A 24,909-nucleotide genomic window follows, 5' to 3' on the forward strand; every position below is an offset into this window, starting at 1 on the left:
TAAGTGGTTCAAAATAATAAAATGACAATACATTAAAACAACAGAATTAAGTCAAGAGCTGGTGGTTGGGACTGAAATGTTGAGTCCCTTTTATTTGGGGGAAGGAAGTAAAGATATTGAATAAATTTAAACTTTGATGATACAGGCCTATTACAATTTCTAGAATCAAAATAGAGTATATTCCTCTAAATTATGAAGGGGGATAAAATAATGATAAAAAATTGTCTAATGATACAAAAGGCAGCAAGAAAGGAGAGAAAAAAAATTTTAATGTAGAATAATTAAATGACCCATAATTAGATGTTTGAAAATACATTTAAGTATATTGGTAGCTACAATAAATGTAAATAAGCTAAGAGTTCCAGTTTTAAGAAAAGATTGTTAGCCCAGAAAAATATTCAAAATATAGCATATGTTGCTTACAAGAGATACAGAAAAACTATAAGGTCACAGAATAGCTGAAAATCATCAATTGGGAAAAGATATGTTAAGATGAATTCTAACTAAAAGATTATATATATTAATATGTAATAATAATAAAGCATATTATTTTACATATAATTAAAGATTATTATATACTGAAGAACAGAATTAAAAACAATACATTCTAGGTATAAAAAAATTATTGTATAATAATAAAAAGTTCAGTTAACCAGGAATGTACAACAATTCCATCCTTTTAACAACTAAAAACACAGCCTTAGAATATATAAAATGAAAACTAACAACAGTCAGGAAGAAATTTAAAAATCCATCAACATAGTAGGAGATATTAACATACCTATTTCAAAAACTCATAGAGCAAGCCAAAAATAATCAGCTTAGATACAGAAAATTTGAACAACATAATTGGCAGATTTATCAGTTGGGTTCATATAGAACAATGCAATCAACAAATGCAGAATAATTTTTTTTCAAGCACAAACCAAACATTTACTAAAATGGAACACATATAATGGGCCATAAAATTGATTAATAAAAGTTTAAAATATATGGTTCTGCTGACTACAGTGAAATTCTTAGAGATCAACAATAGAAAGCTGACTGGGAAAAAAACTCATATATTTGGAAATTAAGAAGCACACTTTTCCACTAATTGTGGGTAAATAAATCACAATGGAAATTAGATTATATTAAATTTAACACAGAATTGCCAACATGCAACAATTTTTGACATACAAAAATGGCAATTTTATTAAAATTAACCTAATGTTTAGAAATGAACTATAACCAAAATACTCCATTATTAAAACGTGGGGATATAGCTAAAGCTGTACTATAAGAAAATGTATAGCCTTCCAAACATTTTTTTAAAGAAGGTCTGAAACTAAATATGTCAATTATTTAACTTGTGAAGATAAAACTCAAAGAAAACAAAAGGAAGAAAGTAATGACTAAAGACCAAAAAAAAGGTGCTTTGAGGGAATTGAAAACAAACAAAAAAACCAGTTTGATTGAATGCAGCACAGGATGGGTGAGAGACTAGTCTGGAGAGTCACACGGGGACAAACCACAATGTGTATTTTTGCCATATTACATTAATTCTGAATTATATAAGCTATATTACTTACTTGGTTTATCAAACTTCATTCTCCTAATGAAGGAAGGTCAACGTTGCCTAAACTCACAGTGGGTATTGGCTGCCATGAACAGCCATTTGAAGTCCGAATTTTCAAGATGTTCTGGTGTGTGTGCTGTTTTTGAATCTTGGATACATACATACATACATATAATAGATACCACACATACACACACATCCATGCACACACACAAATATATTTACACACACATCCACCCATACATATATACATGAGTTTTTGAAATAAGCAAGAGGAGGTATATGGAATGCAATTAATCAACATCTAGAACTCTCTTGTAAAAGCAGAAAAGTGTACAAATGGATTGTTTGTTTCCGATCTTTTGAATTTAGAAACAAATGGATTTATGAGCTAACCTATTTTTAAGTAGACGATAGTGTCTCCACCGATCTTTAGTTGTGGTCCATAACCTGACTACGGAAAATAGTATCCTATAAGCCAAACACTAGCAGGACAGAACTTCTAGTTAATACCTATGAGCATTTATCTTAAATTGATTGGTTCTTCTATCACATATTGCCAGTTTGGCTGGCCCTTTCTAAGCAAGAGAATCCTTTAAAAAGCTTGCTGTGATAATCCTTTTACAATACTCTGATGGACCATTTGTTAGAACTAATGTGTCCTAAACCACAATGGTCTCTGCCAAATAAGTTCACATGTGTGGACTGCTTAGTAATTTCAGATTATTTTTATCACCATGGACTGTTGTGTATTGTTACTAATGTAACAACCAGCTTATTATCAATTGTCAGAAGATCTGTTTGACCACCATTAACGTTTTCAGAAAAAAAAAATTCCCTTCCAATGAATTTTCTTTATATGCTTTTGCTATGATTCTTCAGGTCTTTCAGAACTGAAGCTCTGTAGAAAACACGAGAGTTACTCGCATATGCCAGTTGGCAGGCTAGCTCGAGATGTAATTGAAGACACATTTTTCCATGGATTAAAGTGTTTTGTTTAGAAATACATTTCCTATTATACTTTTTTGCACATTTAATTTTTTTTCAGAAATAGTTCCTTTCATGGTTTCCTTTTTTTTAAAAGAAATATTTAATAGTGTGAGAAGAGGTTTGTTGTGGTTTGGGTGTGGCTAAACCAGTTGTGCCCCTTCAAATATTCATGCATTGGAATAATCTCATCCTTTTTTATGGGAAACCATTCTGCTTCTCTCACAAAAACTCACGAGAGTTTGCCACTTCCGTTTTCCTTAAATCTGGGTCACACAGGACTATAAGTCTTAGGCTCTTGGGACCAAATGGCCATATATTGCTTAAGGGCCTTTTTCCATGAGTCCAGAGGTTTTGTGACAGGGTGCTACCATCTCTTCTCATCGTCCTCTTCTGGGACAGCCACTCACGTGTTGGAGAAAGGCAAGAACTGAATGTCACTTAGAGAAAAGAGGCAATCAGCAAGTGGAGGTTTCCTTCATTGTTCAGCCCTATTCTGGTGAACAGGGCTTTGCGTTGCTGGTGGAAATTCAAGCGTGAAGCCAATTTTTATGCTCTAGATGACAAAAAAATGCAGCTAATTCCAAAGCGTTTCTCCTTCTTTCCCTGGCAGCTGGTATGTTTACATAGTGGGGATAAAAGGCTTGACATCTGTGTTTACATTTCTACGTAGCAGGGTCCCCCAAACCCACAGTTAGGAATCATTTATATCCAAGCACCTCTGCCCCAGAATTACAACAGCAAAGTCTTTCAACTTCTCCTCGGCAAGGGCCTTTGATCTCCCTGTGCAAAATGCTCTCTGATGAGTTGTGATTGGAAGAGGAGGGCTGGGAAGGTTTTATTCTTTGACAGCTTCCTTCTCTCTTTCCACCCCCAACCATATAGGAACATGACCCAGGCCTTTAAGTACCCAAACCTCTTTCTATAAATTCCACTGAGTCATCAGAATGAAGTTAAAACAGACTGGTGCAACTAAAGCAGTGCGTTCTCAAAATAATTTGCATTTTTAATAAGCATTCCAGTTGACTCTGATTTCTGATTCCAGGTAGATTAGAATTACCTGGGTTGCTTATAAGATGTGAAAACTCCAGAACCCTATGGAAACCTACTGAATGTGCATTTCCAGGTGTGGGTCTAGAAATCTGTATTTTTCACATCTTGATATGAATCTTATGTATATCGTTGTTTATACACAATCTTATGTATATGTAAGATATACAATCTTATGTATACCAACCCTTAGACTAGGCGGACACTGGAGGGTGGGAGTTTTTTCTTTTTTTTTTTTTTTGTTTCTTGCAGTACACGGGCCTCTCACTGTTGTGGCCTCTCCCTTTGCGGAGCACAGGCTCCGGATGCGCAGGCTCTGCGGCCATGGCTCACGGGCCCAGCCGCTCCGCGGCATGAGGGATCTTCCCGGACCGAGGCACAAACCTGTGTCCCCTGCATCGGCAGGCGGACTCTCAACCACTGCACCACCAGGCAAGCCGGGAGTTTTAATTTGAGGGTTAGGCTATACTGGTCTTTGTCCAAGACACCATATCAACCTCTGACCCTTTCAATGAGACCAACTTGCCGGTGGTTTCCCCAAGGTGTAATCAGTGTAAGTTGATGAAATGAAATCATCTTCTCTGAAAGTGTGAATGTCTTACTAAATTTTTTCTGGCTGCATTATTCTACTTTCTATTCAAAAAATTTTGACTTGTAAATTGAGACAAAGTAGTTTAGCAGGTTAAGAAATATTTATAGAACCAACTTTATAGAAATTTAATCTTAGACCTGATCTAAATTTTAATTGTTTGGTTTATGCTATATCTTATTATCTGAAATGACATTCCACTTTTTAAAAATTGATTTTTAAAAATTGAGGTAATTATAGATTCATATACATTTGTAAGACATAATACAGAGAGATCTTCTGTACCCTTTATCTAGTTTCTTCAATGGTAACATTTTGCAAAACTATAGTACGGTATCACAACCAGGATCTGACATTGATACAATCCACAGACCTTATTCAGATTTCCCAAGTTTTACTTGTACTCATTTGTGTGTGTGTGTGTGTGTGTGTGTGTTTAGTTCTGTACAATTATAACACATGTGTAGGTTTGAGTATGTACCATCACAATCAAGATACTGAACAGTTCTATCACCACAAGAATTTTGGGGTTTCCCTTTTATAACTATACCCATCTCTCTCTTGCTCCCTCTCTGAACCCTTGATAACCATCAATCTGTTCTCTGTTTCTGGGTTTTTGTCATTCCAAAATTATCATATAAATGGAATCGTACAGTATGTAATATTTTGGGATTGCTATTGGGATTTTCACTCAGCATGTTTCCCTGGAGATTCCCTGGAGTTGTTGCATATATCAGTAGTTCTTTAATTTCAATTGCTGAGTAGTGTTCCATGGTATGAATGTACCACAGTTTGTTTAATCAGTCATTCATTGAAGGACACCTGGGTTGTTTCCAGTTTGGGGCTATTATAAGTAAAACTTCTATGTACAAGTTCTTGTATGAATACAGCAATACTGATATTTTATTACCCTTTTCAATTTTTATAATTTGTCGGCCAATCACAAGCTATATCGTAACCATAAAATCTTTCTATACCTCACCAACCCCTGTCATTCCTTCTTCTCATTTCCCTTCCCCATAACATCTGGACAATTCTGCTGTGAGAAAGTTTTGAAAAAGCTGATCACAAGAGCTAAAGGAGCTTTCCTGTTGGGTATAGTTGAAGAAGCTGCCTAGAGATCAGATGTCCAAGGGAAGGTCAAGGTCTTCACATACTGTAGCTCTGGGTCTATCTGTGGTCCACAGAGCCAAAGATCACTAGAGCAGTGGGCATTAGAAAAAAAGTTATAATTATCACTACTACACCACCACAAAGACCCCTAAAAAATCACTTGAAAGGGAGACTCTGCATGGGGCTCATAGTCTCAAGATATATGTTATCAAAAGCAATATAGTTGCACTCACTGGGCAATAAGGCTTGGGAAAGCATGGGTCCTACATCTTCTGGTATTTTGGTGAAGACTGAATAGTGAATGTCAATGCCAGTCACACCTCAGATACTGGCTGTGCTAATTTGTGACCAGGTGTAGAAGACATATACCCACAGCCAAGAGATGTTAATATCCATAGAATTTTGTTGACGGTTCTGTCCCTTATGCTTTTGTGTTTGTTTTATTTCCATTTTCAATTGTGAAGGAGAAACATTTATTAACAAATGCCTAAGGAGCTCAGTTTGTAGTTTTACATGTCTGCAATTGGAAAATGTTCATTGCCTAAGGGTCTACAGTATAAAGCAAAATTGTGGGTAATTCCTAAATAGTTATGGAATTTCAAGCACAAGTTCACTTAGAGTATTAATGACTTTAATGAAGACAGACATCTAACATAAAATCAACAAATCATTAGACTTCCAGTAAAAGTGTAAGCAATGTCCAATTAATATAATTGTTTATTATTTTCCTCAATAAAACATTGGTCCTTAAGTCTAATGGTGCCTCAAAGATCAACTGACTAGTAAGCAAGGCAACCAGCCAATGACTTGAGGTCATTTAGCCAAAAGAGTACTTTCTACCTACTATCCTCCATCAGACTAATATCAATTATTATTATTGTCATTATTTTGGTATTACTATTACTTGATCTGGTTTTATCTGAATAAATTCAAACATTATGGGGTATAGACTTAGCCTCAAAGTACTCTATAAAATAAAGTGCAAAGCAGTGTGATATTAGAAATATAAGTTATATTTTCCCTTGTTCTTGAAAAAATCTTTTTGGGTTCAAGTTGCACTCTTATAGGGGCCTTATTTTACACTAGCTCTAACCTATGGAGAAACAGGTGGCTGCCTTGTGATCACTGAGGACGGTCAGCCCTATAGCTCTGCTTCATAGATGAGGAGTTCATGTAAACTAGCCAAGGTTTCATAGTTAGCAAAGGGTAGAATAGAAATTAGAAGCTAGGTTTCTGTGACTCCAAAATTCCCATTATACATTCTTCATGCTAAGAAAAATAATCAGGATATGTGAATCCCTAGCCTTAGCCCTCTCCACCAAGCATATTCCATATTACGAGAGTAACTCCCTCCCTTGAGAAACAAGGAGTAAGTAAGCAAGCAAATTCCTTGAGGAACACAAAATATTTAATTGCTATTCGTCATTTCTCTTACTCAGGATAAGATTAATTAACTCTGATCTTTCCATTTGCATGGAACTAATGTGATGGCTTAATAATTGCTTCTTTAAAAAGAAACTCTTCTGAGAAGATATCATATGAATTAATCTGAAATCTCTTCACTCTTACTACTGTCTGAACTTGTTTTAAACAAAAGAAGTCTGTGATTAAAACAACCAAAAAAAGCCAAACATTTCAAAACTGGTGGTGAAAACCCTTTTCATCATGCTCACAGATACCATCAGAGTCCAAGAAATACTGCAATGTATCAAGATGTATATTTTTGAGCTTGATGTAAATGACAGGGTCTCAAGCTGCTGTGTGACTCCAGGCCAAAACTAGACAGTTCCCAAATTCTTCAGAGTTATACCCAGTAAGAGGCACAGCACATAGGCTGTTGATTTGTCAAAAACTTAATTTTCCATGACAAGCTCCATTGAGGAATGAGGAAAGTCAATAGCCTGAAGTTCACATTACCTTGGACAGCGGCTAGAAGTGGGTAAAATAAAGGAAGAGACCATAAACTCTGATAAGCGGTGATTTACCAATTAGATGTGAGAAAAATAAAGAATCATTAAAATGACAAAATACCATGAGTCATTAAGGGTTAGCCTAATTAAATAATAGCCCAATGTAAACCAGAGATTTGTGCTCTACCAGCTGCAATGTGTGTTTATCAAAATAATGGAAATTGACACGCATTGTACACATAGCCTCTCTTTAGCTGTCTCTTTTAACATTTATCTGGAGGTCACCTAGGGAAATATGCCTCCAACTTAAACTAGTCACTCTATTATTTCTGTTGTAACCCAGTTCCCAGTGAAGCATTTATTGCCTTGTCCTGCCTGATGGACAGAATGATGGTTTTTGTTGAGTCCTACGGTTTTTCTACCTTTGTGTATTTTGCTTTACTCAGTCATGTTTCCCAACAATGTTAACATCTGAATGTTTCTTTTGGCAAAGAATCCAGAGCAGCAGTGCTCCAAGTGTTGCCCTTCAGGGGCTTTGGGAAGGGTGTGGATTGGGTGGGATCCCTGTACGTCACCACTGTTGCACATTATCAGCATATTATATCTGCCCAATGGACTTGTGGCCATGCAATTTTTGACCATGTCAGTACATGATCTGAGCTAGAGAATGGCAACTCCAGGATGTAATATGATTTCCTCCAAAAATAGCCTCCGTGTTCCTCTTCCCCTGTTCTCCTAGGCTTCTGACTTCCCAAAGCCTAAGGATACATGGTGTTCCATACAACATGACCTCTATCAGTACAGCCTGAACATCCGCCATTTGAACGTCCAGTTGTTTGTTCTATTGTTTACCCCCAATTTATTCTTCTTACATGCTTTAAAATATTTATTTTCACATCAGTTTCACCCTTAGCAACTGTGCTAGCCCAGACATCAGTGACTTTTCTGGTCCCTTCGGCTGTGTTGGCTGTTGTTTCATTCTCCTCACACCATCCAAGTGCCTAACAATCTGACTGTGTTCTCCTCAAAATCGCAAATGTGAAGTTGTGGCCCCTTCCAGGATATAAATCACCCGCATTGATGGCAACTCTTTTGAAACATTCTGCGACCTCTAGTCGCTCTGATCAATTATCTGAAATAACAGATGCGGTCATGAACACCAAGCTCCTGTCTGACGAAATCATCCTACCCTTGAGTCTAGTACAAGTCATACCCTTCCCTTGGCTGTACCTTCAGTTCCTGGATGTGCATGAAGGACCAGAGGGTGTCACTTGACTGGTGTAATCTATTTCAAGAGCAGCAGAATTTGGTGCCTAGAAGCAAACCTCCCTAATAATACTACCATGGTGTTTCTTTCTTTATTCTCATTTTGTGAAAGCTGTCCAGCTCTTCTTGATGTTTCCTTCTCTCTTTGGTTATGCCGATGTGCATAAGTGGTTAGATTGTTTTAATCAGTCACTAAAACCCATCTGAGTTCGACTGAGCCCTCACTGCTTCTCTTAATCTCCAAGCTCCTTTTTTGGTCCTCAACTTTTCAAGATTTATGTTGATTCTTTCCTTAGGAAAAAAAATCTTATGAAATTTTGTAAAGAAAAAGTGATAAAATAGCAGGGTAATTTATTGAACATGTCTATTTATATGCCAGACATCGTGCTAAGCACTTAGTATACTGTAGTGAGTAATACACAGTTCCTTCCCTCTTGGAGCTTGCAGTCTACTGGGTAAGACAGACAATGAGTAGGTAAGCAAACAAATAAATATATAATTAAAAATTGATGAAAGTATGCAGGTGAAGCACATAAAATAGTGTCTGGAACACAGTTAATGTTGAACCAGTAAAAATAATTATTTCTGTTAATAATAATTATAGTATAATAATTAAATTATCCTTATACAAAATATGGCAATATTATTATACAATTATTATTATATAAGAGAGTGGGTATTCCGGCTATCTATTGCTGCATAACTAATCACCCCAAAATTTAGTGACTAAAAACTACCATTTATTTTGCTCATGGATCTGCAACTTGGGCAAAACTCAGTGGCATCAGTTGGGCATCTCTACTGGAAGTGGGAGGATCTTCTTTCAAGATGGCTCAGTCACATGGCTGCAATTAGCTCGGAGCTCAACCAAGGCTGTTGGCTGCAGGCTACGTTTCTCTCCATCTGAGTCTTGTAATGGGGCTACTTGAGTTTCTTCATTGCTTGGAAGCTGAGTTCTAAGAGTAAGTCAAGTGAAAGAAAGTAGAAGCTGCCCTTCCAGCCCTGAACCTAGAAACCAGCATCATCACTTCCACCATATTCTATTGGTCTAATAGTCATGGAGCCTGCTCATGTTCAAGAAGAGAGGCCATAGATCTCTCTTTTTAATGAGAGGAGGATCAAGAATTTGCCTAAAATTTGTCTTTTTTTTTTTTTTTTTTTACAAAATACCAACTGATTTGACTACAGCATGTTTACATTTTAAAAGCAATTTCTCTTTTCATTTTGGATCGTTGTGTAAGATAGACTGAATAAATGAAGTTACCCTCACTCCACAGGCAATGGAGACAGTGGGATTTTGACTTGTTTAAGGTCACAGTCACACTCTAGAAAACCTGGGGAGGTTTGCTTCCTCCCCGGCCCCAGATACTTCCTATGACTTTGTCCAGTTTGTGATTGGACTTTGACTAATCATACATACTGGCCTGTGGCTCAAGAAGAATACAGTTTTGATGGTCAGACCAGTGCACCACTGGTACCCAAGTTTTATGATACCCAGTTGCAGAATGTCTCATCATGTCTCTGAGGCCTCATTATTGAGGTCATTGTTCAGTTTTGGTGTACCATCTGTTGTCCCAGTCTTCCTAAGTGATTTTCCTGGCTGGTTTCCCTTTTCACAGGGAATAGAATGAGTTGTCAAAAGCCTAGTACATTCTTTTGTGAATTGTAAAGCCATCAGGATTTAATTAGGGAAAAATTCTTCAGCAACAATTGATTTGTTCAACCATCATTCAATTTGAAGTACTCTCTGCTTATTAAAAACTACTTGAAAGTTGTTGGATGCTCAGCTCTGGGTTTTTGAGTATGTCTCCATCTACTTTATATCCTGTCCTTAGCAAGTTTACCATAATTAGATTATAGTTTGAAAACTGCCTCTAGTTGGAATTTGTTAGAAACTTTCATTTAACACTGATTCTTCTTAGATGTCTGTAGATTCTGATAACTAAACTAAAAAATAGATTTGATTAAACCTGACAGCTTTGAGTTTTCATAAAGTGCTTTAAACCATTGCTCAGCATCTAAGTTTTTGGAAAATCTACTTCGTGTTTGTCTCTAACTCCTTTTGCCTGAATTTTTAGTCTCCTTTGTGTTTAGAGAAAAGTTGCAACCACATGTTTCTGATTCATTTATAACTAACATATAGAATTAGCTCATGAAGCCATTTTTTTGTAAAAACATGTACTTTACAGTTGTATGTAATCCTTTTAAAGCCCTTTCTTTTCTTTAAATAAGAAAACAATTCTGCTACATTTTACCTGAAAATCAAAAATTGTTTTTTTTTTTTCAAGATGCTGGAGACATCGACAGTATTTAAGCATTGCCCCAAACTCTCAGTCTCTCCATGTTTGCCTCAGTTTGGATAAGGATTTATGAAAATGTCTTTGGATCATTGGGCCATCCTTGACCAGTGTGTAGTTGAAGTTTCCCCCGGACCCAAAGAACATCCATTTATCTAGTTATCTACTGAACAGGCTATTTCCAATTTTTAAAAAGTGGAAGAACAATAGTTTCACATGGAAAGATGAACAAAGAAACAGTATGTGTGGATCAAATGCAGGTCAATGTATAAAGGAAACAAGAAAATAGAAACCTTAAGAAACTAAACTACTGGAAGAGATCCACTAGAGGAAACGGTGAGGGTGAGGTGAGGAATGGATATTGTAACAGTGGTTCTAAACCTGGCTAATAACCAGTTACCTGGATGAGCATCTGTTTCATAAGTACAGATTCCTGGATCTCAGGATGGGTTGGTCTAGGCAGCTGGGAGCTTTTTAAAAACTCCTTAAGTCATTCTGATGATAAGCTTAGTTATTGGAAATAACCTGTAAACCCCTCACACACATGTGCACACAGACACACACACAAATGCACAATTATCAAGAGGAAATTAAGATTCAATCTGGGCTACATCACTATATCTTCATCCCCTGAAATCTGACTCTGCCCTTCCTCAAACTTTAGGAATAAATCTCAGGTAAATCAGCAGCCTTACTTCTGCAGAATAGAGGGCACACAGTGTTTCTTCTACCAGGTCTCAAATCAGAGCCTGAGTTGGGAGAACAAAACACTGTAGATGGCTATTAAGATCAAGAATTGAAGAGAAGTGTTCACCTGGTATCCCTTTAATCTTTAACTTCTAGCTCACAACTTTACTATGTGCTTAATGACGAAAGTCCAGTGTCATCGCTGGGGCATTGACAGATGTTTAGCTCCTTTAAACCAGGATTATATTATATACATTTTACCGCCTTGTGGAATCTTGTCAATGCCCTCAATGGAATTTCTCAATTGCCCAAATGGAGTTGAATAAACAGGTTGGTGATTGCTCCAAGTATAGTGAGTGATTAGAGCCCCGAGACACCACATTGCCAGTCCAGTCAGGAAGTGCTTTCCCAACATCTGCCTTGAGGAACACCCAGTACCAGGATTGATTGTTTCAAGATAATGTTTGGGAATTGGTCCAACTTGGTTTCCACAATTAAATGCACCAATTAAAATCTCTTCTTATGATTTTATTAGACTAGCATTTTCAACAGCCATTAATGAGCCAAGTACTATGCAATTTTATAAATAAAAGGATTCAGGCTATCATTATGTATAAATCCTCCCCAAGTCACCTGCTCTCATCAGAAGGCATGATCCGAAAAAAGAAATGACAATGTTTTGGAAAATGTTGACATTTGTAAGTAAAATCTGGCAGCAAATTTCTTGGCAAAATGAATACTCAAGTCAACATGCCTCAATTTATTGCTACATGAATCAGAAATTAATTCTTCCTCAATCATTCTTATACTTCTGAACTGTGACATGGTTAACAGAGTCTGAACACTCCACAGGTACCTAGACTCAATACAATAAGCTAAAATGAATATAAATGGTTGAAGAGGGAAGTAAATTAGTTTTCTTGAAATTTTCTGGAGAATTGAGTTTACAGTGACTAGAATGTATGAGGCTGCCAAAGGGATGGGAGTTAGGGGATGGGCAAAGTGGAATTATTATGACTTTCATGTCCATAAGGTTTTTTGTGTTCCCTGGGTGATAACAAACACCAAACACTGAAAGTATATATTGGCAAGGAGATACTGTTGCTGGAAATGTTTTGCATTCAGCTTCTTTCATTACTTTTTCCATCTCCAAGGAGCAATGCATGCTCTAAGTCTCCTTCTGGAGTCCTTTTCATCCCATCTCTACCCTTGTCATCTAACCTTCCAACCAAATATCAGAGAGGTATGAAAACATTCAAGAGTCTTGCAGAGGAAAATATATTTGCTGTTAATGTTGTTTGGCAAAACACCTTGATGGGGTATTTTGTTTTGGAAAAGTTAAGCCCCAAGTCAGGATGTAGAGGGAAGGAAGCAAAATAAGAGGGACACTGAACTGTTCTTACATAAAAAGGTGTGGTTAGAGAATTGGAATTCAGACAAAGCAGAATATCAGAGTAGGAGGGAATTAAGAGACAACAAAGCCCCTGAGTCTTCTCTACTCCTGTCTCAGTTGCCATCCACCTCATAGGTCTACTAAGATCATGGCTTAACTGGTCTTGCTGTCTCCCGCCTTGCTCTGCTACAGTCCATTCTCCACAAAAGCCATTAAGATGAACTTTTAAAGATGTAAATTAGAAGATGGAGGAGTCAGTTTTCTATCATCATTCCCCAAAGAACATTGATTTTTTGACAGCCACCTACAGAGGAGGCCAGTAGTTCAGTAGAGAAGGTCCAGCACATCGTTAGAGCAAAAAATTCAAGGATAGATGAATTGAGGAGGGTAAGAAAAATAGTTTCACTTTATCCTTTCTACCCATTCCCCAAAGCACCACAGCTAAGTGCCAAGAGAGACTCTTTCAGCCTGTGACTTCTCCCACAGGGCAAAGTGTGGACATGGTGAGTGAATGCCCAGCTTCCCTACCATGTGGGATCCTATCCAAGACGCCAAGAGCTATGCTGATGTGATCAGCATAGCTGAGGATTTGGGAGAGGTTGGGAGCGCAGCAACCAGGAATTGTAACTCATCAAAGGGTCACAGATCTTACTATACTGCTCTGTTGATGTAGTGAGGAAGCTGCCCACAGGCTGCTTGGGGCTTATCACCTGCAGACCCCCCCAGGTGCTCACAGGCCTTCCCAATGCTCTGTGTGCCTCACCCACCCTCTGTCTCCTCAAGTGCGCCACTCCCACCACAAGCTTTTACAGATGGCTCACAAGCACACACAAAAACCAGAAAGTTGGCCAACTCTGTGGGATTGGGAGAAATCACACAACTTAAGCAATTCAGAGTACTGCACTCAGGAGGCTCTCAGTACCAGTCTGATTTTGCAGGACTGAAAGAAGGCATACAGTCTTAAGAATTTTCCCTCAAGAGGGAACAAGAAGTAAGCAAACTACACGAAAAACAAATAAACAAACAAACCAAAACAGCAACAACAAGAAAACCACTACAGGCCAATATCCTTAATGAACATAGATGCAAAAATTCTCAACCAAATTGAATTCAACAGCACATTAAAAGGATCATATACCATGATCAAATAGGCTTTATCCCTAGGAGGGAAAAATGGTTCAACATATACAAATCAATAAATGTAATAAAAGAATAAAGGCTAAAAATCATATGGTCATCTCAACAGATGCAGAAAAAGCATTTGATAGATATAGTAACATTTCATAATGAAAGCTCTCAACAATTTAGGTATAAAAGAAATATATCTCAACATAATAAAGGTTATATATGACAAGCCCACTGCTAGCATCACACTCAAAGGTGAAAAACTGAAAGATTTCCTCTAAGCTCAGGAATGAGACCCACTCAGATCAGGTGAGTAGCCCACTCTAGCCACTTTTATTCAACATGGTACTAGAAATTCTAGCCAGAGCAATTGGTTAAAGAAAAGAAATAAAAGCCATTCAAATTGGAAAGAAATAAGTAAAATTGTTCTGTTTTGCAGATGACATGATCTTATAAATAGAAAACCTAAAGTCTCCACCAAAAAACTGTTAGAACTAATAAGTGAATTCAGTAAAGTTGCAGGATACAAAATCAACATGCAAAAATCAGTGCCGGGCTTCCCTGGTGGCGCAGTGGTTGAGAGTCTGCCTGCTGATGCAGGGGACACGGGTTCGTGCCCCGGTCCGTGAAGATCCCACATGCCGCGGAGTGGCTGGGCCCGTGAGCCATGGCTGCTGAGCCTGCACGTCTGGAGGCTGTGCTCTGCAACGGGAGAGGCCACAACAGTGAGAGCTCTGTGTACCACAAAATATATATATATATATATATATATATATATATATATATATATATATATATATATATCAGTGCCATTTCTATACAAAAACAATGAACTATCCCCAAAAGGAATTAAGAAAACAATCCCTTTTACAATAGCATCAGAAAGAACAGAAAGTTTAATCAAGGAGGTAAAGATCTGTACAGTGAAAGCTATAAAGTATCGAAATAAATTGAAATCACAAATAAATGGAAAGATATTTCATGTTCATGGATCAGAAGAATTAATATTGCTAAGATGTCCATACTACCCAACACAATCTACAGATTCAATGTAATTCTTATTACAATATCAATGGCATTTACCATAAAATAGAAAAAAATAATTCTGAAATTCATATAGAACTACAGATAACCCTGAATAGTTAAAGCCATCTTGAGCAAGAAGAACAGAGCTGGAGGAGTCACACTTCCTGATTTCAAATTATATAACAAAGTCGTGGTAATCAAAAGAGTATGGTACTGGCATAAAAACAGACATACAAACCAATGGCATGTAAGAAAGCATCCAGAAATAAATCTGTGCATATATGGGCAACTAGTCTTCAACAAAGGCACTAGAAATACACAATGGGGAAATGATAGACTCTTTACTAAATGGCGTTGGGAAACTGGATATCCACGTGAGAAAAAATGAAATTGAGCTCTTACACCATAGACAAAAACCAACTCAAACTGGATTAAAGACTTAAACGTAAGATCTGAAAACATAAAACTCCTAGAAGAAAACATAGATTAAAAGCTCCTTACCATTAGTCTTGGCAACGATTTTTTCATCTGACACCCACAGCACAGTTAACAAAAGCAAAAATAAAGAAGTGAGACTACATCAAACCAAAAAGTTCCTGCACAGCAAAGGAAAAAATCAACAAAATGAAAAAGCAACCTACAAAATGGGAGAAAATATTTGCAAACCATGTATATGGTAAGGGGATAATATGTATCAAAATGTATAAGGAACTTATATAACTCAATAGCAAAAACAACAAATAACTCAATTTTAAAAGTAAGCAAAGGATTTGAATAGACATTTTTCAAAGACAGACAAATGACCAATAGGTATATGAAAAGGTGCTCAACATCACTAATATCAGGAAAATGCAAATCAAAACCATAATGAGATATTACCTCACACTTGTTAGGTTGACTGTTACCAAAAAGTCAAAAGATAATAAGGGTTGGCTAGGATGTGGAGAATAGGGAAACTTTATACACTGTTGTTGGGAATGTAAACTGGTACAGCCATTATGGAAAATAGTATGGAGTTTCTTAAAAAAATAAAAATAAAAATAGAACTACCATTGATCCAGCAATCCCACTTCTGGGTATGTATCCAAAGGAAATAGAATCAGTAGCTCAAGGAGATATCTGCACTCCCCTGTTTATCGCAACATTACTGACAGAGGCCAAGATATGGAAATAATCAAAGTATTCATCTAAGGATGAATAGATAAAGAAAATGTGGTATAGGTACACAACAAAATACTATACAGCCTTTAAAAAGAAGGAAATCCTGCTGTGCGCAACAACATGTATGGAGCTCGATGACAGTATGTTAAGTGAAATAAGTCAGACATAAAGACAAATACTGCATAATCTCACTTATATGTGGAATCTAAAGAAGTTGAATTCAGAGTAACAGACAGTAGAATGATGCTTACCAAGGGCCAGGGGGTGGGAGACATGGAGAGATACTGGTCAAAGTACAGAGACTTTCACTTATAAGATGAATAAATTCTGAAGACCTAATATACCTAATGATGACTATAGTTAATAAAATGTATTGTATACTTGAAATTTGATAAGAGAGTAGAACTCAAGTGTTCTTACCACACACACACACACACAAAAAAAAAATGGTTACTGTGCAGTTACCAAAAATGGTAACTGTGTGTTAATTGGCTGATTGTGATAATCAATTCACAATGTATATGTATACCAAAACATCATATACATCTTAAATGTATACAATTTTTATTTGTCAGTCACACCTCAATAAAGTTGGGGAAAACATGTAGATCAGATCATGATGACTTCTCATCCCTTTTAGAACAAAACCCAAATTCTCTGCCTTGTGTCAAAAAGATCTTGTGTGCCTGGCTCATGGTTGCCCCTTTGACCTCTTCTCTTTCACCCTATAACTCCCATCCTCGGATCTACCCACACTGGACTCCTTGTCATTTCTCCAACATGCCAAACTGCTTACCATCTCAAGGTTTTATATTTTGTGCCCCCTCTGCCTGGTATGCTCTTTACCCAGACTCTGGCATAGCCGGTTCCCAAACATCACTCAGACCTTAGCTTACATGTCACCTCTGCAAAGAAAATTTCTTTGACTTTTCTGTTTAAAATACTTGTCCCTTAGCCCTGTACTTCATATTTTTTACCCAACTGCATTTTTCTTCACAGCACTTTTCATAACCTTTGATTTTTATTTCTTTATTTCTGTTTCTTTATTTTTTGCAGTCTGTCTCTCTGTGGTTGGCAGCCTCTAAAATGGCTAATGATCTCTGCCTTCTGCTACTTGTTTGTGCCCATGTGCAAATTTCCACCAGCTTGAGTGTCAGTGGGACCTAGTAACTCCTTTCTACTGAATAGAATCAGCAAAAGTAATGCAAGTACTTTACGAAAAGGACTGTGATGTTCATCTTGCCATCTCTTGCCCCCTCTCACTCTCTCTGGGAGTCATTGCTCTACAGGCAGCAAACCACCATGTTGTGAGTAGCCTACGGAGAGACCCATGTGGCAAGGAACTGATGTCTCTGGCCAGCAGTCAGCAATGGCCTGAGGCCTATAAATAGCCGCACGAGTGAACTGGAAATGGATACTCTCCCAGCTGGGCCTGAGGTGATTGCAGCCCAGCTGATGCCCTGTAGCCTCATGACCCTGAGTCAGAGACCCCCAACTAACCTTATGAAGTAATAAATATGTGTTGTTTGAAGTGGCTCAGCTTTGGGGTAATTTGTGAAGCAGCAATGAACAATTAACATCTCCAATGGAATGTAAGCTCCATGTGGGGAGAGACTTCCTGTTTGGCATTTTCTCCCAAGTAGGTAGCATAAAGCCTGGTGCTCAGAGCCTGGCGTTCCTTGCGTCCAATGACGCAACGAACATTGACCTTAAATGACTAATGAATAGTGGGGTGGGATGGAGGATGCTGAGTTTCTCAAACTATGTGGGATGGAAGCCTGAGCCAATGCTGATGTTTAAACTGAGGCTGTTCTTAGGGTCAAAGGTGACTCCGAAGTCTCAGGAGTACTCAAGTAACAGACATTCTGGAAATACCAGGGTCTTAGTAGTAATCTCTTGACCATGATTACTGAGGCTTGTATATGTGGTTTAGCAAACCCTCACTGAGTGCCTGGACAACCTCAAGCTGAGGGCGGGGAAAGCGTTCCACAGTTGCTCTGTGCCTTTGGAAGACTGACTCAGACCTCTTACTTTTTCCTCATCTGTGAAGACCTCACAGGCTCTTGGTCATACATAGAATGAACTACAAAATGGGCTATGGTTTTTTCAATAAATGGTGGTCTCCTTCCCCTCAGGGAACTTATTACATGAGGACATAAGATTCATACATAAAAAAGATAACCAACATGGGGTGGAATGTTTGCACTGTTACGTTAAGTACCAGACTATATCTGAGGCAGGAATTATAATGGAATAATTAATTATTCTCTGGTTCTTCTTCCATCATGTGGGGTGTTGGGTGTACATTTGGCACTTGGGAATAGCACCAGAAAACTCCATAATTTTTCCTCATGAGAACTAGAAAGAAAAACATTGCTGAAAATGGTAAAGTAGAACCAGCTTTGCTGGTGAGGACCTGGAAAAATGTAGTAGGAAAAAAATGACAGGAGTGTGACAGACTTACTTCTACTACTGATTAATCATAGTACTAATTCCATTTGATTTGAGGAAAATGTATTGTTCTTAAAGACTAGTATCCACTTCCAGGAAAGATAGAGCAGGATTTCTCAATCTATACCTCCACAGGAAAAATCACATAGAAAATAATGATTTCCTTCTGATGGCATACTCTAAATTATATCAATAAGTCCTTGAGATTCTATGGAAAACTAATAATGATGATCATAATCTTTTTTTTTCTTTTGCTATGTGCTGACTAATATTCAGATTGTGAGTGGATCTTTTGGAAGGCAAGGGAAAGAATGGATGTGAAATTATGTCAGAGATCTCCAGCTTTCCAAAAGAAATTTTACTTTTAAAGGAAAATAACAGCATAGTAGGAACCACGTTAGAATGAGCATATTCAATACTATGGAGAAAAAGCGACCATGGCTGTCTACACATACAGGCCGGTCATTCAAACTGGTTCAAAAATTCCATTTTCCGTCAGTGGTCTGTGTGTGTCCACATGGTGAAAAATGGCCCAAGCAGGGCTTTTGAGGTGTTGTCGTCACCAGTGAGTGCCAGATGGGATGTGGTGAAAGTTCTGATTTGGACCTTTCAGACCAGAGGTGCTTGCCAAAATGGATAGGTCCTTTTGGCTACCTCTTGTAAGTACAGCCACAGGTATTCTGTTGAAACCTGTGGGTGAGAAAGACATAAACAGGTGCTATAAATTTGTCAGACCAGGAAGCCACAGGCCATTGAGTAAATGGTAAACCCAATGGTCCAAGAGAAAAAGGAGGTTCTTTTCATCAGAATGATCAGTCTCATTCAACAAATATTTATGGAGCACCTATTCTCAGCCAGACCTAATAGAAACCAACAAGGTCTCTTGTTTAAAGAGTGCTTGAAGTGAGGGAGCAAAACCCCAAATCACCTGGGACAGTGTGGCCCTAGCTGTGAACTGCAACTTGATGGAGAGGAAGAGCCAGTGTCCTGGGGACAGGCTGGACAATCTGAATGGCATCTATTCTGCCCACAGACTCCTGGGGGTGCCACTCTTACAGGGTGAGTCTTCTGCCTTGGTTTGTTCAGGCCAAGACCTTTCACATTTTGGAGGCAATTCAGCTTTCGCTGTAGCATTTCACAAACAAGTCAGTGATCTCAGGGGAAGTGAAATAGCACCATTTCTAAACTGAAATCCGAATTTCATCTCCCTGAGTTGATATCTGTGAGTAGAAACTGTTGAGTTAAAAAGTTTAAAAGGATGTTGAAAGTTAATTTACTCACCACATTCCTGGCTCCCACGTTTCTAAAAAGATGAAAATATCTCCTCTTAAAACAGACCTTCTGAAAAGGAGAGGCCATTGCTTCTTGTAGTATGGGTCGTGATGTTTTGTTGCCTTCATAGTTAATTATTTTTATCATAGTTAACCTAAATCAATTCAGCAGCAGTTTATATCTATTTTAAAATATTTTGTTCCTGGATAGCTGAATAGTAGTTGGTAGTTGATCACAAGCCTCATATAATAACAATTATTTAATTGTCTTCTCAGTGTTTATCAGATCCAATTCCTCTTAATTCTTTCTCAGGAACACTGATGTTGTAAGTGAGCATGCTGGATGGGTTGCCAGGAACAATGATGATACTGAGCTGTTACCAGGAACTGTTTTATCCAGATCATCTCAGTCACTCCTTACAGCAAGCCTTTTGGAGTAGTTCCAGTCATTTCTTCCATTTTATAAGTGGTGAAAACTGAGGCTTTCAGAGAAGTTCATTCTTTGCACGAGACCACAGCTAGGAAGTGATGGAGCTAGGATGTGGATACATAACAGTGCCCAAGTTTTCCAATTAATTACAGAGATAAGATTGCCTACATTTTATGCTAATAGATCCAAGTATTAAATTGAGTGTTAACTAATCGACACACCACAAAATAAACTTGTTCATGTTCTAATGCCCATTTGTCACTCAAGTGTTTACAAAATCAAAGGATAATTTTTCCAAACTCTTATGCTTTTTCCAATTATAGGCTCTTTTTTAAACCTTTGTTGAATCTTCAACTCGAAATCCACAAAAGTAGTGGCTGGTGATATGTCTAATACTTTTGCTATTTTCTTTGGGCATACAAGTCTTTAGAACTATCTGGTTAAGCCAGAAGTTTCAGTATTGGCTGAGCATTAGAATCACTTAGAGAAGCTTTTAAAGATCCTGATGCCAGGGCCACACCCAAGACCAATTAAATTAGAATCTCTGTGGGTGATATCCAAGTGATTACAATAAGCATCCAAAGTTGAAACCACTAATTTAAAGAATTCTTCCCTGGACTTTCCCTATGTATTTATTTTGCCTGTGGCCTGCTTGGGCTTTTACTCATATAGCTAGAACTATGAATTGGCCAATTCAACAACCATTCTCAAATGTCCTCTCATTACCTGACTCTAATATAGAGGATGAAGAAGATAAATAATCTCTTTCCCAGACCTCCTTGAAGATGGAGGAGCTATAGGATGCAGTTCTGGCTAATGACAAGAAAGTGACGGCCTGCTGAGGGTTTCTGGGAAGCCCATACATCTAGGTGTTTCTGATAATGACTTAGTCAGTTCAGGTGGTTGGATTTTTCCCTTTTCATCTGAATGCTTATATTTATCTGAATGTTTCCTTAGACATAGATTAGACATAGATTGAACACATGACTTGAATGGGAAATCAAGGGAGAATTCTATCTCTTCTTATTGATGCCTTAGTCTCTCTATTTCCTCATAGAGACCTTGGAATCCATGACACAATTGTCTTACAGAGAAGGCAAAGGCTAAGGAATTTGAGAACCCTGAAATTTTCTTTGAAATTCTCGGGCAGAGGTGGCAAAATAATCACCTCCAAAAATTTTGTCAGACATTTCCATGTTAGACATACAATATTTACAGGGAGAAACAGAAGGGATTATAGGTAATAGAGTTTCAAGGTGGCAAACACTGATTCTGAGCCTGTATATTCATAATATATATGTGTGTGTGATGTCTGCTAATGTCTGTGATGTCTGCTAATTTTCTGTGTAACTTTTTATTGAAGTACAATGTACATACCAAAAAGTACACATATGGTAAAGAAGAGCTCAGAGAATTTTCACAGCAAACACATCTTTATACCTAACACTTGGGTCAAGAAACAGAACGTGGGACTTTCTTGGTGGTCCAGTGGTTAAGACTCTGTGCTTCCACTGCAGGGGGCACAGGTTTGATTCCTGGTGGGAGAACTAAGATTCTGAATGCCACGTGGTCAAAAACAAACAAACAAAAACAAACAAAAAAAGAAACAGAACACTACCAGAACCCTAAAAACCCCCTTGTTCTCCCTTCTAATGACTCCCCTGTTGGCCAAGGATAACCACAGGCTACCATTTCTTTCTTTTAAAAAAAAATGTGTAGAAGTACAAGGTCACCTCTTTTCCTGTTTTCACATGCTCTCGATTGAGATGGGAAAGTCAGACCTAACCCAGGGCACATTTAATTATGGGAAAATGAAAAGAAAGAAATAAAATCCAGACCAACAAAGCAAAGATTTAGGTTGGCATCACTCTCCATATAATTGTAATACTGGCAGACACTCAATAAACATATCAGCATTGTTAAAATGATTTATCAGCCAAATAGTTGAATGTAAAATATTATCAATACAGGTGTCATCATTGATCTTTCTTGGGTCTCACTGCTGAAGAATGGAGCCACTAAGATGATTTCAACAAACAATCCTTGACAGGAAACCAAAGGCAACAAGGCACAGGGACAGACAGCTGACAAATGCAGTACGGGGCCATTAAAGCATGTGATGAATTTGCCAGGAAAGTATATATTTGTGCAAGAGGTGAGCTCATATCTCCCATAAATTTGTCAGCCATGACACAGTGTTCTCCAGCTTGGCATGAGTAATGCCTTGCTATTTGCTGCCTTTGTCTGGCTAAAGCTCTATCAGTCACTCCAGGGTCATTTACAAAGAAACGTGTCTATCAGTTACAAGGACATGACTTTGCCACTAAAAGATAACAAAAGAGGAAATCGGGCAGTGGCCTCTCTGCGAGGGATGCGTCTTTTCCAGACAAGCTCTGGACTGGAATGAATCAGATGGATGGCAATTGGCCGGGCTGGCCCTGTGCCTGGCATGACCAGCCTTAGTACATTTATCCACACTGATTAGATTAGAAATTATTAATAGGGGGCTACAGAGTAGAGCAAAAGGTCATTTAGAGTTTAATTCTGTTCTCAGATAACTTCATTTCGGCTGATGGGATTGTTATTGTAGGAGTTTTATATGTTTATAGGAAACAATATACTCAATAATGAAGTCTTGCCTCCTTCTGCAAGGTCAGGAAAGCTATTGTGTAGCTAGATTGAAGTCTTCACAATTGTGTTAATTAAGTAACAGTGATTGGGCTTGGTCTCCTCTTGAAATGCATTTAAGGCCCTAAAAGCTGCTGAGAATGTATTCTTTCAATATAAATATATAGGAAAGCAAGTGTGACCAGAAAGCAGCTTGTGATTGAGTAAACAGAAGAACTCACATGAAGCTTTTACTTAAGGCAGCCAGGAGCCTGGTTGGCAGATGTAACTTCTTGCCACATAAATACAAATATCTTGTCAGTTTAAGATTAAACCTAACAGGCCCCTATTTCTTTACTCAATTCCTGACAAACCTGAAATATGAAGTTATAGAATTTGATGTTGATGGTACATTATGTCTCATCAGTTATGTTACTCCCTCCCAGGCCTGCCTGTTCGGTGTAGATGATCAGTGTGCAGTAATAGCTATGCCCTTCTTGGATAAAGAGCCATTTCCTTGGTCTTGTCTGATAGACAAGCGCCATTGGTGACAGGGAGCTCAGATCTGTCCTCCACTCTGAGCCCCCTTTGGGGGGTTTATAACCTGAGCATTGAAATTTGCTGAAGGTGGGTGCAATTTGGTTTGTTTTGAGAGAAAAGATCCCTTCTAAACAGATAAAAAAGATTTTAAATGACTGTAAATGAAGACTGGGTTTGTTACTGAATGCAAGTTCGTGTGCCCAATGCACATTGAGGGCAAACAAACCAAAATGTTGGACTTCGGAGCAGAGAAAAGTTTATTGCAGGGCCATGCAAGGAGAGAGGTGGCTCATGCCCCCCAAAACCCAAACTTCCTGAAGGGTTTTAGCAAAGCATTTTTAAAGGCAAGGAGAGGAAGGGGCATGGTTGGTTACTGCAAACTTCTTGGTGTTGGAGTCCTATGTTCTTGCAGGTGTCCATGTAGGTCAGGTCACGATGTTCCTGTAAATCTCCAACGAGACAAATTCTACAACTATTTATCTCTGTGTGAATGGAAAAGTGTTATACCCTTAAAGGTCAGAGCCTTGAGAATGGGCTATCTTGTATATATCAGGCTATAGTCAACATTCTTAACTGGAAGAAAATGCAGTACAATACAAAGGTTAAAGTAAAAGAAACAGATCTAATATGGAGTCAGATTTGTTCTTCCCTATTACGGGTTTATAGAAAGCAGTTCTTTGTCCTGTTTCTTCAAGACCACAGAATATTTTTGGGTTCTATTTGTAAGCAAATAACTGTCTATTTGACTCCAGATATATTGATATCCCATGAAGGGGAATTTGAAGTAAAACTTGGTGACTGATGATTGAGTCTTGTCTTTCAAACTCCCCCCAAACTCCCCCACCCATACCCAAGAAAACCACTATTGCAAGAAAGAACTTGGTTTTCCCATTAGGCAGACTGCTGAATAGAAATATTTTCATTAATGTAAAATTTTTCAAATACCACTAAGGCAATGGTGAAGTGATTGTTTCCCCCAGGGGACCTATGGCAATGTCTGGAGACATAACAACTGGAGTGGGAGGTGCTAATATCAACTAGCATGCAGACGTCAGGGATGCTGCTAAACTTCCTGCAATGCAGAAGACAGAAACAACTGTGAGGAATTGTCTGGCCCCAAATGTCAAGGGCCAGGATTGAGGAACTCTGCTCAAAAGAACCTTTAAAATCAATGAAGAATGAGGACTTGGGAGAGATTACTCTGTCTAGGGAATGAGGTGCCATGAGGTACCCATGAGGTACAGAAACAGAGCTTCTGTTTAGAAAAAATCTATAAATGACATTATAAATAGATAATATACTAGGATTTGAAATATAAAGTATTTCTTTTAAAGCCACTCACTTCGATTAAAACTTGGGAGCCAGAAAAGGTACTATTCTTTTTTGTTGTTGTCATTCTAAGATAGGCCACATGGTTTTTGAGTTATTGTGATGTGGAGTAATGTAAA

Source organism: Mesoplodon bidens (genome assembly GCF_964165515.1).
Source record: "Mesoplodon bidens genome assembly, chromosome: 14".
Classification (NCBI taxonomy): Eukaryota; Metazoa; Chordata; class Mammalia; order Artiodactyla; family Ziphiidae; genus Mesoplodon; species Mesoplodon bidens.